Here is an 11273-nt window from a genome sequence, read left to right as displayed (position 1 = left end):
TTTATATTAGTCTGTGTTTTTGGAAAAATTATCTTTTTAAAAGTATGAATATTTGCATTCAATGGACAAAAGTGATTCCAAATGTCATGAAAATATATTTCCAGCTGTTATTTGAATCTATGTTCAGGGACCTGTTTTCTCACTGTATCATCTTGCTCTCCTCACAACTGTTGTGATTCTTAGTTGATGCTTGGAGCTACAACATACCTTCTCCACATTCTCACTTTTGCCTAAGGTAAACTTGAGTCAGAAACTACTCTTCCAAACCTTTCAACTTCAAAATTCTTCACAAACATTTAAAACTAATGACAATGATATTCTTCAGTAGGAAATATAACACATTTTACAGGTGGGGAAATAGAGAGAGAGAGAGAGAGAGAGAGATAAAATAGCATCCTGAGAGAACACATGAAATCCTCAATCTGCTTCAGGCCACTAAGCATGCTGCCAGGCAATATGGAGATGTATAAGAGCAATAAAGCATTTGCAGGGTTCTCAAAATCTGTGACCATCAGAGGTAACTCTTAGAGTATGCCCACTGTGGGTAAGGTTGGTGACGCAGCTACAGAAACCTCCCACATCGTACTGGTGGATGGGTGTAATGGTAGGGGGCTGATGAAACATTGGCTGATTGTCACACTCTTCACATCAGCCTCCTACAATGAAAAGCATATGTCTGAAGGTCATATACAAAACACTGATTTTTTTGGAAATAATACCCCAAGATCAACAGATCAACATGTGTGGCTGAAATATGATTTGATTCCTGGAAATGGCATAAATGCCAGACTGTACTTGTTTCTGTAGCAGAGAGATCTTAAATCTTTCACACTAGTAGATGTAACCCTCTGACGGTGGAAATCTCATCTCCTCAAGTCAGTGAGGCCAGTAATGAAGCATTTGTCGTACTACTAATAGACACAACAAAATATTGGTACTAGAAAGAGAAGTCTGTTACAAAAATATTTTTTGCATTTATAGGAATTCACTTCATATAAGAAAGAAAAAAACAAAACAAAACATTAAAGCATAAATTAGAATCTCTGAAGCAGCAGAAACCTGCACTGAGAAAAAACCCTAAAGCCAAATAAAGCACAAAAATCCAGAGTCTTTTCTTACAATTTATGCAATGCAGCTGAGTACATCTGTAGTGGGCACTCCAGAAATCACTTTTCATTAAATCATACTTTTCCTGCCTTTAGTTTTTTCCATATGTCGTAGAACAATATTACTCTGCTCTCCTGGTCAGATGAGCCGAGTAGCTTATCTTAGTGGCAGATGAAACCGCAGGCTACATCCGGTCTCCCATCATATTGGGATCCACTGTACAGAAGCACTGGAGCTTGCACTGCTTGGTAATATGTGCTTTACTACACAACGGTAATAGGCTGATGCTTCCCAGAACTGTTGGGCTGGCTAGGGCTATGCTAAACCCCATATATGCCTCAGGGAAACCCTTACATGCTTCAGAGGGTCTAGGAAAGAAGGTGAGTGGGGAGAGACTGCCGTGATCAGAAAAATGCCTCTTGCTTATAAGCGTTTTCTTGGTTGAGGACCATTCCCTGTTTGCTTATAAAGGACTGGGAGTGAACAAGGCTGAATAAATTGTCTAGCAAGGCTATTGAGCTGGGTATCCCTTTGATATACCCGGGGCTCAGCTGGAGCTTTCTGAAACACTTGTGGATTGGAGTAGAGTCTTAGACTCTCAACTACTGAAGTGTCTTTTTCCAGGTCAGATTGCCAGTTGCAGACCATCAACATGTTTACTAACAAAATCTGTGGCTTTGCATCCAGCTTTAGGGCTGGATTTTGAGTCTCTGCTGACTGGAGTATGAAAGTAACATGACTCAAGAAGGGACAATTCAGTCAATAGAAGCAAAAATCCACCTTTGGTCCTTAGGTCTGCTGTATGCTTCTCTCTCGTTCTGGCACATGGTGTGGCCTATAGCCTCAGCCTCTTTAGGACTAATTTTACTTCCCTTCCTGGAACTAACACTTCTGATTGTGATGTTCAGAAAAAATACCTTAAGGGCAGAACAGAGACCTAAGACTGATTTTTCAGGCATTGTTTCAGTACTGAAAGGCCGATTACCTTTCCTTATTCTGTCATATATTTTGAATTTTAGCATATCCTGATCTGGGAATAAGAGAGACAACTTTTTCCTCCTGATAGAAATTCTGCTTTTGAAACTTTAAAGTTAATAAAATTGCAATGCTGATGTCCATTTATCTTATTTGCCAACATTAGAAAGCATAATTCTATTTCTTCTTTGAGATGTCTTTTCAGTAAGCCTTTTTCCCTACCATCCCTTCTCTTTCTCCATCTCCTTTACCCTCTCTCTTGGGGCTCAACCTTGTCAGTGTTCTTGTTCATTCACATTTCGCATTGCTGGTCAAGGTAATGTGCTTAGGGTTATGAAATGTTGATGGATAGCCAAATTAAGCTGTAATACCATAGACTTCCTAATCTGTTGTGTTTAATTAGAAATTACTTAGGAGCCCTCAATCATTTAGATCCTTTCTTGAGTGAAAGCTATAGGGAGACACAGTATCCTGTTTTGTGTAAGAACACCAGCAAGGATAGGGAAAGCGCTTGGTGTTGATTGTAACCAGCCTCAAGAATTCAGGCTTGTTTGAGGGAGGGTTGTTCAATGAACTAAGGCCTGTGCTGCACAGGCAGTTATCTCTCTGTATATGAGTTCGGTCATAGGACTTTTGGCTAGTCAGTGTTGTCTATATATTACAAGTACCAACTTTGACAGTCAGGAATAATTTGTAACTTCTAGATATTTTTAGAAGAATGGACCCTGAAACTGTGTTGTTGAGGCTATTGCATTATGGAAAGAGAAGGATCAGATGATACAGTGTTATTTCTAAAATTGCTAAACTGTCATTCTCCTCTAAAGCTAGTAATAAGAATGGTAATAGTATGATTGGTAGGACTCTCCTTCCCCCACTGGAGTATGTACAGGGATTTCCATACCATGTAACTCAATGTCTATTCTTTCAAAAATTCTTTTAGAGCCAAACTCTGAGAAATCTTTCAGAGTGAAAGCAAGTGACAAAACTCTACACCGCCTTTCTGGCATTTCTAGCCTTTAGCTCCAAACTTTTCAGAAGCTTCCCTGATAATCAAGAAAGGAACACAAACTATCCTTGTATTTAAATTGCTTACAGTAGATTAGAAAATCTCTGCAATAATTCTGATTTCACTCAGTCACATTTTTTTAAATGGTCCATTGGCTGTAAAAATGATCATGTGTCATCTCAGTTTAATGTGACAAATATGTTTTGAAAAGAAAATTGACATTTGGAGAATTTGTTCAGTCATTTTGCAGTCGTGAACATGTGACCAGCCAGTCAACTTTTCAAGTTAAAATTGTGAGCAAGTTTTTATGACTTGAAATAGTGCTGAATTTATGGCTATATCTTCATCCAGTGTTACCACAATGTACCTTGAATGATGTCAGTAAAACCACTCTCTTTTGGTTTTGTTAAGAACACAATGACCTATGCAGGTCCAACTTGAAACAGTCAGCTTTCTTACTGACTCAGGAGAATCTTGCCAAATTCAAAAGGGAAAAAACATTAATATTTTTAAACTGTGAGGGTTTAAAGTGATGGATTTGCTCAGGGTTGGGAGGAAAAATTTAATCTGACTTCTTGTTTTGGATTAAGAAAAGTGCTTCCAGAGCCCTGAGTCTGAGCGAAGGTTGGCCTTACATGGTCTGTAATAACAGCACTTCTCTTGGAATCTGTAGCTCTGCAGGGATTATGAGAACATGGAATTTGGAGAAGGAAAGTTTGGCTGTGTCAGATAGTTTATTCCCCTGCAAGAGTTGAATATTCCATAAACAGATGATAGACCAGCCCTTTTGTGTAAATCCTACTGAATTTATACAGTGGGGAGACCAAAACTGTAGTAGCAGTTATTTAAAAAGCATATGAAGTGTGAACACAGAAGATGAAAACTTTTCCATAAATTCTTGCACCGTCCTATAGCACATTGCTGATGGATTGTAAGGATTTTAGTCAAAACCAGGTGTCCTGAGAACCTGGAAAAAATGATTATGATGTTATTAATTTATTTGGTCTTTTCATAATGATGTTATTATCATGGTCTAGCTTCGGATTCATCTTTGGCTTGTTAAGTGCCTTAACAAAATCTGAGAGTACATCCTACCTCTTGGCAGGAGCTCATGGGCTGATGATGCATCTTTCTCAATTATTGTGTAGAGACAGCTTTGTTTATGTGGTCGGGAGATCAAGAGACAATTTGCAACATTACTCACTGGGTCAGCTCTTGCAGCAGCCTCAGACCTTTTACAGATTTGTAGATATGCCTATGTATGATGTTAATATGGAAGATCTTTCCTTATCACTTGGCATATCACTGAGGTGTGCAACACATTCAAGCTCTACCTTTCAGCAAAAAAAGCAAGATAAGAGGTAATTTTGAGTAATTTTCTTTTTTTTTTTTTCTTTTCTTTCTCCTGACTCTGCTTAAAGCTACATTTTGTTATGTTTTCCAGAAGATGCCCTTCTGTCTCTTGGCAATTCTAACCACGTGGAACCATTCCTCCAAACTCAAGGGCAATAAATCCTAACAAAGAGGAAGTCAGGTGAAAACACCAGGAGGCCTGCATGGATGAACAAGGAGCTCCTGGACAAACTGAAACACAAAAAGGAAGCCTACAGAGGGTGGAAGCAAGGGCAGGTAGCCTGGGAAGAATACAGGGAAATTGTCCTAGCAGCCTGGGATCTGGTTAGGAAAGCCAAAGCCCTGATAGAATTAAATCTGGCCAGGGACATCAAGGGCAACAAGAAAAGCTTCTATAGGTACATTGGTGATAAAAGGAAGACTAGGGAAAATGTGGGCCCTCTCTGGAAGGAAAAGGGACACCTGGTTACCCGGGATATGGAGAAGGCTGAGGTACTCCATGACTTTTTTGCCTCAGTCTTCACTGACAAAGTCTCAAGCCACACCGCCCAGGTCACAGAAAGCAAAGGCAGGGACTGGGAGAATGAAGAACTGCCCACTGTAGGAGAAGATAAGGTTCGAGACCATCTAAAGAACCTGAAGGTGTACAAGTCCGTGGGTCCTGAGGGAACTGGCACATGAAGTTGCTAAGCCACTGCCATCATTTTTGAGAAGTCGTGGCAGTCCAGTAAAGTTCCCACTGACTGGAAAAGGGGAAACATAACCCCCATTTTTAAAAAGGGAAAAAAGGAAGATCTGAGGAACTACAGGCCAGTCAGTCTCACCTCTGTGCCCAGCAAGATCATGGAGCAGATCATCCTAGAAACTATGCGAAGGCACATGGAAAATAAAGAGGTGACTGGTGACAGACAACAAGGCTTCACTAAGGGCAAATCATGCCTGACAAATTTGGTGGGTTACAGTGTTGGTGGATAAGGGAAGAGTGACTGATGTAATCTACCTGGACTTGTGCAAAGCATTTGACACTATCCCACATGACATCCTTTTTTCTAAATGGGAGAGACATGGACTTGACGGTTGGACCACTTGGTGGATAAAGAATTGGCTGGATGATCACACTCAAAGAGCTGCAGTCAACGGCTCAATGTCCAAGTGGAGACCAGTGACGAGTGGCATTCCTCAGGGGTCGGTATTGGAACCGGTGCTGTTTAACACCTTTGTTGGTAACGTGGACAGTGGGATTGAGTGCACTCTCAGCGAGTTTGCCAATGACACCAAGCTGTGTGGTGCAGTTGACACACTGGAGGGAAGGGATTCCATCCAGAGGGACCTTGACAGGCTTGAGAGGTGGGCCTGTGCGAACCTCATGAAGTTCAACAAGGCCAAGTGCAAGGTCCTGCATGTGGGTTGGGGCAATCCCAAGCACAAATCCAGGCTGGGTGGAGAACAGAATGAGAGCAGCCCTGAGGAGAAGAACTTGGGGGTGATGGTTGGTGAGAAGCTCAACATGAGCTGGTAATGTGTACTTGCAGCCCAGAAAGCCAACTGTATCCTGGGCTGCATCAAAAGCAGTGTGGCCAGCAGGTCGAAGGAGGTGATTCTGCCCCTCTACTCCGCTTTCTTGAGACCCCACCTGGAGTATTGCGTCCAGCTCTGGGATCCCCAACATCAGAAGGACTTGGAGCTGTAGGAGCGAGTCCAGAGGATGGCCACAAAGATGATCAGAGGGCTGGAGCACCTCTTCCATGAAGACAGGCTGAGAGAGTTGGGACTGTTCAGCCTGAAGAAGAGAAGGCTCTGGGAAGACCTTATTTCAGCCTTTCAATATATGAAGGGGGGCCTACAGGAAAGCTGGAGAGGGACTTTTTACAAGGGTAAAGTTGGCAGCAGCGGCGGCAGCAGCGACAGCGACTGAGGTGAGTCCAGGGCGAGGGTGAGATTGGGCTGTACCAGGCGGGTTCCGTACTCAGGGCCACCCGAGCAGCAGCCCCGAGTCCCGCCTGGACCCGGAAGTTCTCGGCAACTAATCAGGCGAGGAGGGGCCGGAGCCGGAGGCACCACGGGAGATTTGAAGGACCCCTGGGGAGCACAAGCGACCCGGAGCGCAGCAACCAGGGGCGCGCAAACAGGGGCGTGGCAGTTTGCGCGGCAGTTTGCGCAGGCAGGGCGAGTAGGGTAGGCGGACAGGCAGGTATCGTCTTCACTCAGCAGGGCCCTAAGTCTTCTGCGGGTGCCAGAAAGGACATGGCAACCCAAACGGACCTGCCGCGGAAGCATGCGGAGGTGCAGGTGGCAGGCTGCAGGGAGTGCCAGAGCCTGACCCTGGCACTCAAGGGTAATGGAGACCTCACCTGTGTGGGGTGTGAACAGGTCGATGACCTGATCTCCCTGGTGGCACGACTCAAGGAGGAGGTGGAAACGTTATGGTGCACAAGAGCATCCCAAGAAGAGGTTGGCGGGCAGTGCTGTTCCCTGCCTGCCCTGGGGAAAATGGACGGGCCTAATGCTTCCCGGGTAGTGGAGGATCCTCTTCCTCCTCCACAAGGAGCAGGAGGAGACCTAGGGGATGGGGGGGAATGGAGGCAGGTCCCTGCTCGGGGTGGCAGGCGAATCCCATCCCGACCTTCCTCCCCTCCCAGCATCCCCCTGAAGAATAGGTATGAGGTGCTGGAGCCTGAGCGTCTTCCTGAGCATCAGGAAGACACAAATCTAGGTGAAAGACCTTCTACGGGGCTAAGTAAACAGAAGCAACCAAGTAGGAGGGTTGCAACCAGCTCCAAAAAGTAGAAAAGAAGAGTAATTGTTATAGGTGACTCCCTGCTAAGGGGAACGGAGGGCCCCATATGCAGACCAGACCCAACTCACAGGGAAGTCTGCTGTTTCCCTGGGGCTCGGGTAAGGGATGTTGCCAGGAGGCTTCCTGAACTGGTGAGGCCCTCTGACTACTACCCACTATTAGTATTCCAGGTGGGTAGGGATGAGATTGAAGGGAGAAGTCCCAGGGCAATCAAAAGGGACTTCAGGGCCCTGGGGTGTTTGGTAAAGGGGGTAGGTGCTCAGGTTATATTCTCCTCAATTCCTTCGGTGTTAGGTGAAAATAGGGAAAGGACTATGAAAATACAACAGATTAATACGTGGCTAAGAGACTGATGTCGTAGGTGGGATTTTGGGTTCTTTGACCACGGGGCAGTTTTCATGGCACCGGGCCTGCTTATGCCGGATGGGGAACAGCTGAATCAGAAGGGGAAAAGGGTTATGGCCCAGAAGTTGGCAGGGCTGATCAAGAGGTCTTTAAACTAGGTTCGATGGGGGAGGGGGATAAGACCAGGGCAACCGCAAATGAACCTAGGGGCGACAGGCCTGCGTAGGGGGCAAGGCCGCTAGCCCAGCTGAGGTGCATTTACACCAATGCACGCAGTATGGGCAACAAACAGGAAGAACTAGAAGCCACTGTACAGCAGGGAAGGTTATGATATCGTTGCCATCACAGAAACGTGGTGGGATGACTCTCATGACTGCAGTGCTGCTATGGATGGCTATAAGCTCTTTAAAGAGGGACAGGCGAAGCAGGAGAGGTGGTGGAGTAGAGCTGTATGTTAGGGAGTGCTGGGACTGTGTCGAAATTGAGGAAGATGATGAGGATGACAAGGTTGAATGTCTATGGGTAAAGATCAGGGGGAAGGTCGGCAGGGCGGACATTACGGTGGGAGTCTGTTATAGACCACCCAACCAGGATGAGCAGGCGGACAAGGTGTTTTACAAGCGGCTGTCAGAAGCTGCCCGGTCGCCAGCCCTTGTACTCGTGGGCGACTTCAACTTGCCGGATATCTGCTGGAAATACAACATGGCAGAGAGGAAGCAATCTAGGAGGTTCCTAGAATGTGTGGAGGACAACTTCCTCATGCAAGTGGTAAATGAGCCCACTAGAGGAGGGGCCCTGCTTGACCTGTTGTTCGTGAACAGAGAAGGACTAGTGGGAGATGTGAGGGTCCGTGGCCGTCTTGGGAATAGTGACCATGAAATGTTAGAGTTTTCGATAGTGGGGGAAGTAAGGAGGGGCAAGAGCAGAACTTCTGCCTTAGATTTCTGCCGGGCAGACTTTAGCCTGTTTAAGAGGTTGGTGGACAGAGTCCCTTGGGAGTGGGGGACTCCACTTTAAAAAGGAATTGCTGAATATTCAGGAGCAGGCTGTCCCCGTGTGTAGGAAGACAAGCTGTCGGGGAAAAAGACCGGCCTGATTAAGCAGAGAACTTAGGCTAGAACTTAAGGAAAAAAAGAGAGCCTATTTGCTCTGGAAGAAGGGTCAGGTAACTTGGGAAGTCTATAGGAATGTAGCCGGGTCGTGTAGAGAGAAGATTAGAAGGGTCAAAGCTCAATTAGAGCTTGATTTGGCTGCTACAGTCAAAGATAACAAAAAAAGCTTTTACAAATACATTAACAGCAAAAGGAGGGTCAAGGAGAGCCTCCACCACTTGCTGAATGAGGAGGGTAGTGTAGTGTCAGGGGATGAGGAAAAGGCAGAGGTGCTCAGTGCCTTCTTTGCCTCGGTCTTTAATGTCAAGACTGGTTGTCCTCAGGAGACTCAGCCCGCAGAGCCTGAAGTCAGGTGCAGGGGGCTGTGTGAACCCCCCGTAACCCAGGAGGAGACGGTTAGTGAGCTGCTGTGCCAGTCGGACACCCACAAGGCTATGGGCCCGGATGGGATTCACCTCAGAGTAATGAAGGAACTGGCAAATGAACTTGCCAAACCACTCTCTATTATCTACCGGCAGTCCTGGTTAACTGGAGAAGTTCCAGCTGGCTGGAAATTAGCAAACGTAACGCCCATCTACAGGAAGGGTCGGAAGGATGATCCAGGGAACTATAGGCCTGTCAGCCTGACCTCGGTGCCAGGCAAGGTGATGGAATAGATCATCCTGAGTGCCATTACACGGCACATGCAGGACAATCGGGGCATTGGGGCCAGCCAACATGGATTCATGAAAGGCAGGTCCTGCTTGACCAACTTGATCTCCTTCTATGACCAAGTGAGCCGCCTAGTAGATGAGGGCAGGGCGGTGGATGTAGTCTATCTAGACTTCAGTAAGGCATTCGACACTGTCTCCCACAGCATCCTCCTAGACAAACTGGATGCCTGGGGCTTGGATGGGTGGACTCTTTGATGGGTTAAAAACTGGCTGGATGGCCGAGCCCAGAGAGTGGTGGTGAATGGGGCAAAGTCTAACTGGTGGCAATGGTTGGACTCGATGATCCCAGAGGTCTCTTCCAACCTGATTGATTCTGTGATTCTTTATGTAATGATAGGACAAGGGGTAACAGTTTTAAACTGCAAGAGGATAGATTTAGATTAGATATTAGGAAGAAATTCTTTACTATGAGGGTGGAACAGGTTGCCCAGAGTAGTTGTGGATGCCCTCTCCCTGGAAGTGTTCAAGACCAGGTTGGATGGGGCTCTGAGCAACCTGGTCTAGTGGAAGGTGTCCCTGCGTGTGGCAGTGGGGTTGGAACTAGATGATCTTTAAGGTCCCTTCCAACACAAACCGTTCTATGATTCTATGAATTGGAAGAGTACCTTTATTTATAGTGGATTTTCAGATATTTTACAACCTGCTTGGATCTAGAGTGTAGTTTAAGTTTTGCTTATTGTGTTCGGAAATCTGTCATATCTCATGGGTGAGATAGTGTTAGTAGCAGCAAGCCTGGGATTTCCATGGAGCATATGACAAAGATGTAGTCAAGGACCAGCAGAGGGAAAGGATATTTTCCCACTTTGATGTATCTGTTGTGGTATTTGCCTACTTCTCTTTTATACCAAAGGTGTTAGTTTTTTTGCCTTTTTTATTTCTTACTGTACCACTCATCTTGGACCAGATGTGCTAAGTCCTGCGCATCTTGAGAGCAGCAGATTTACTGAATGTGTGCAGACCGTCTGCACCCTGCATGTGTAATGAGTCCAGTCCTTCCAAGAACTGTTAGATTTATTGAACTTGTGCTACGTGGCTTGCACACCTAGGAAATGATAAGACCAAATATCCTAGTCCTAGTTCTTCTGAGGGATTAGAAAGAAGAAAAGTATCTTCCACTGTAGGAAAACTTACCTTCAAGAAGAAGTAGTGGTTCCCCATTCTGGCAACTTATTCTGTGAGCTTTGGACAGAAGACAAATTTAATGACTGTGAGAAACCTCAGTACGTGAGAGAGAAATCTGTCCAACAGTTAATATGGCTTCAGGCTCTATAATACCCTGAGGCACCAAAGCAAACTCTGTGCCTTAGAAACTCCTTCAAGGTGTCAGCCTTGTCAGTATGGCACTTGTGAACCACTGTGCTGGCAAGCCACAGGATGTGGGATTGGATCTCCAGCCTGTAAAGGATAAGGGTCCCTGACGATCAGTCTGGTTGAGGACCATGGAGCTGGTGTAGCTATCCACAGAGATGGGAAATGGGCGAAATACCAGGTCAATTTCTTGTACACAAACTAAGCACCAGGAGGTAACTGATGGTGCTGGGAATAAAAAGGAAGGAAGAAAGTACCGCGAGCGGAAGAATGAAGCAATGAAAAATTTCACTGCAGAGAAAACTCTGAATGTGTGGAAGATAACAGTAGAAGATATGAATGACCCCATGCTCTTTATGTGCTTACAAAAGGGAAGATAGTTAGAAGATAATAGCTCTGTCTGACAGTAGATGGTACTGAAGTCCTGACAGGTTTATTTGGTTTCCAGTTACTTAAGCAGTCAGAATTAACTGTAAAAGTGTTCAGGAATATTTTACTCTGAAATAATGAAATATAAGGATTTTTTTTAAAAATGAGAACCTATTAAAAAGATTAAA

Source organism: Nyctibius grandis, chromosome 2 (assembly GCF_013368605.1).
Source record: "Nyctibius grandis isolate bNycGra1 chromosome 2, bNycGra1.pri, whole genome shotgun sequence".
NCBI lineage: Eukaryota > Metazoa > Chordata > Aves > Nyctibiiformes > Nyctibiidae > Nyctibius > Nyctibius grandis.
The sequence above is the reverse complement of the archived record's forward strand: the minus strand, read 5'-3'. Positions refer to the sequence as shown.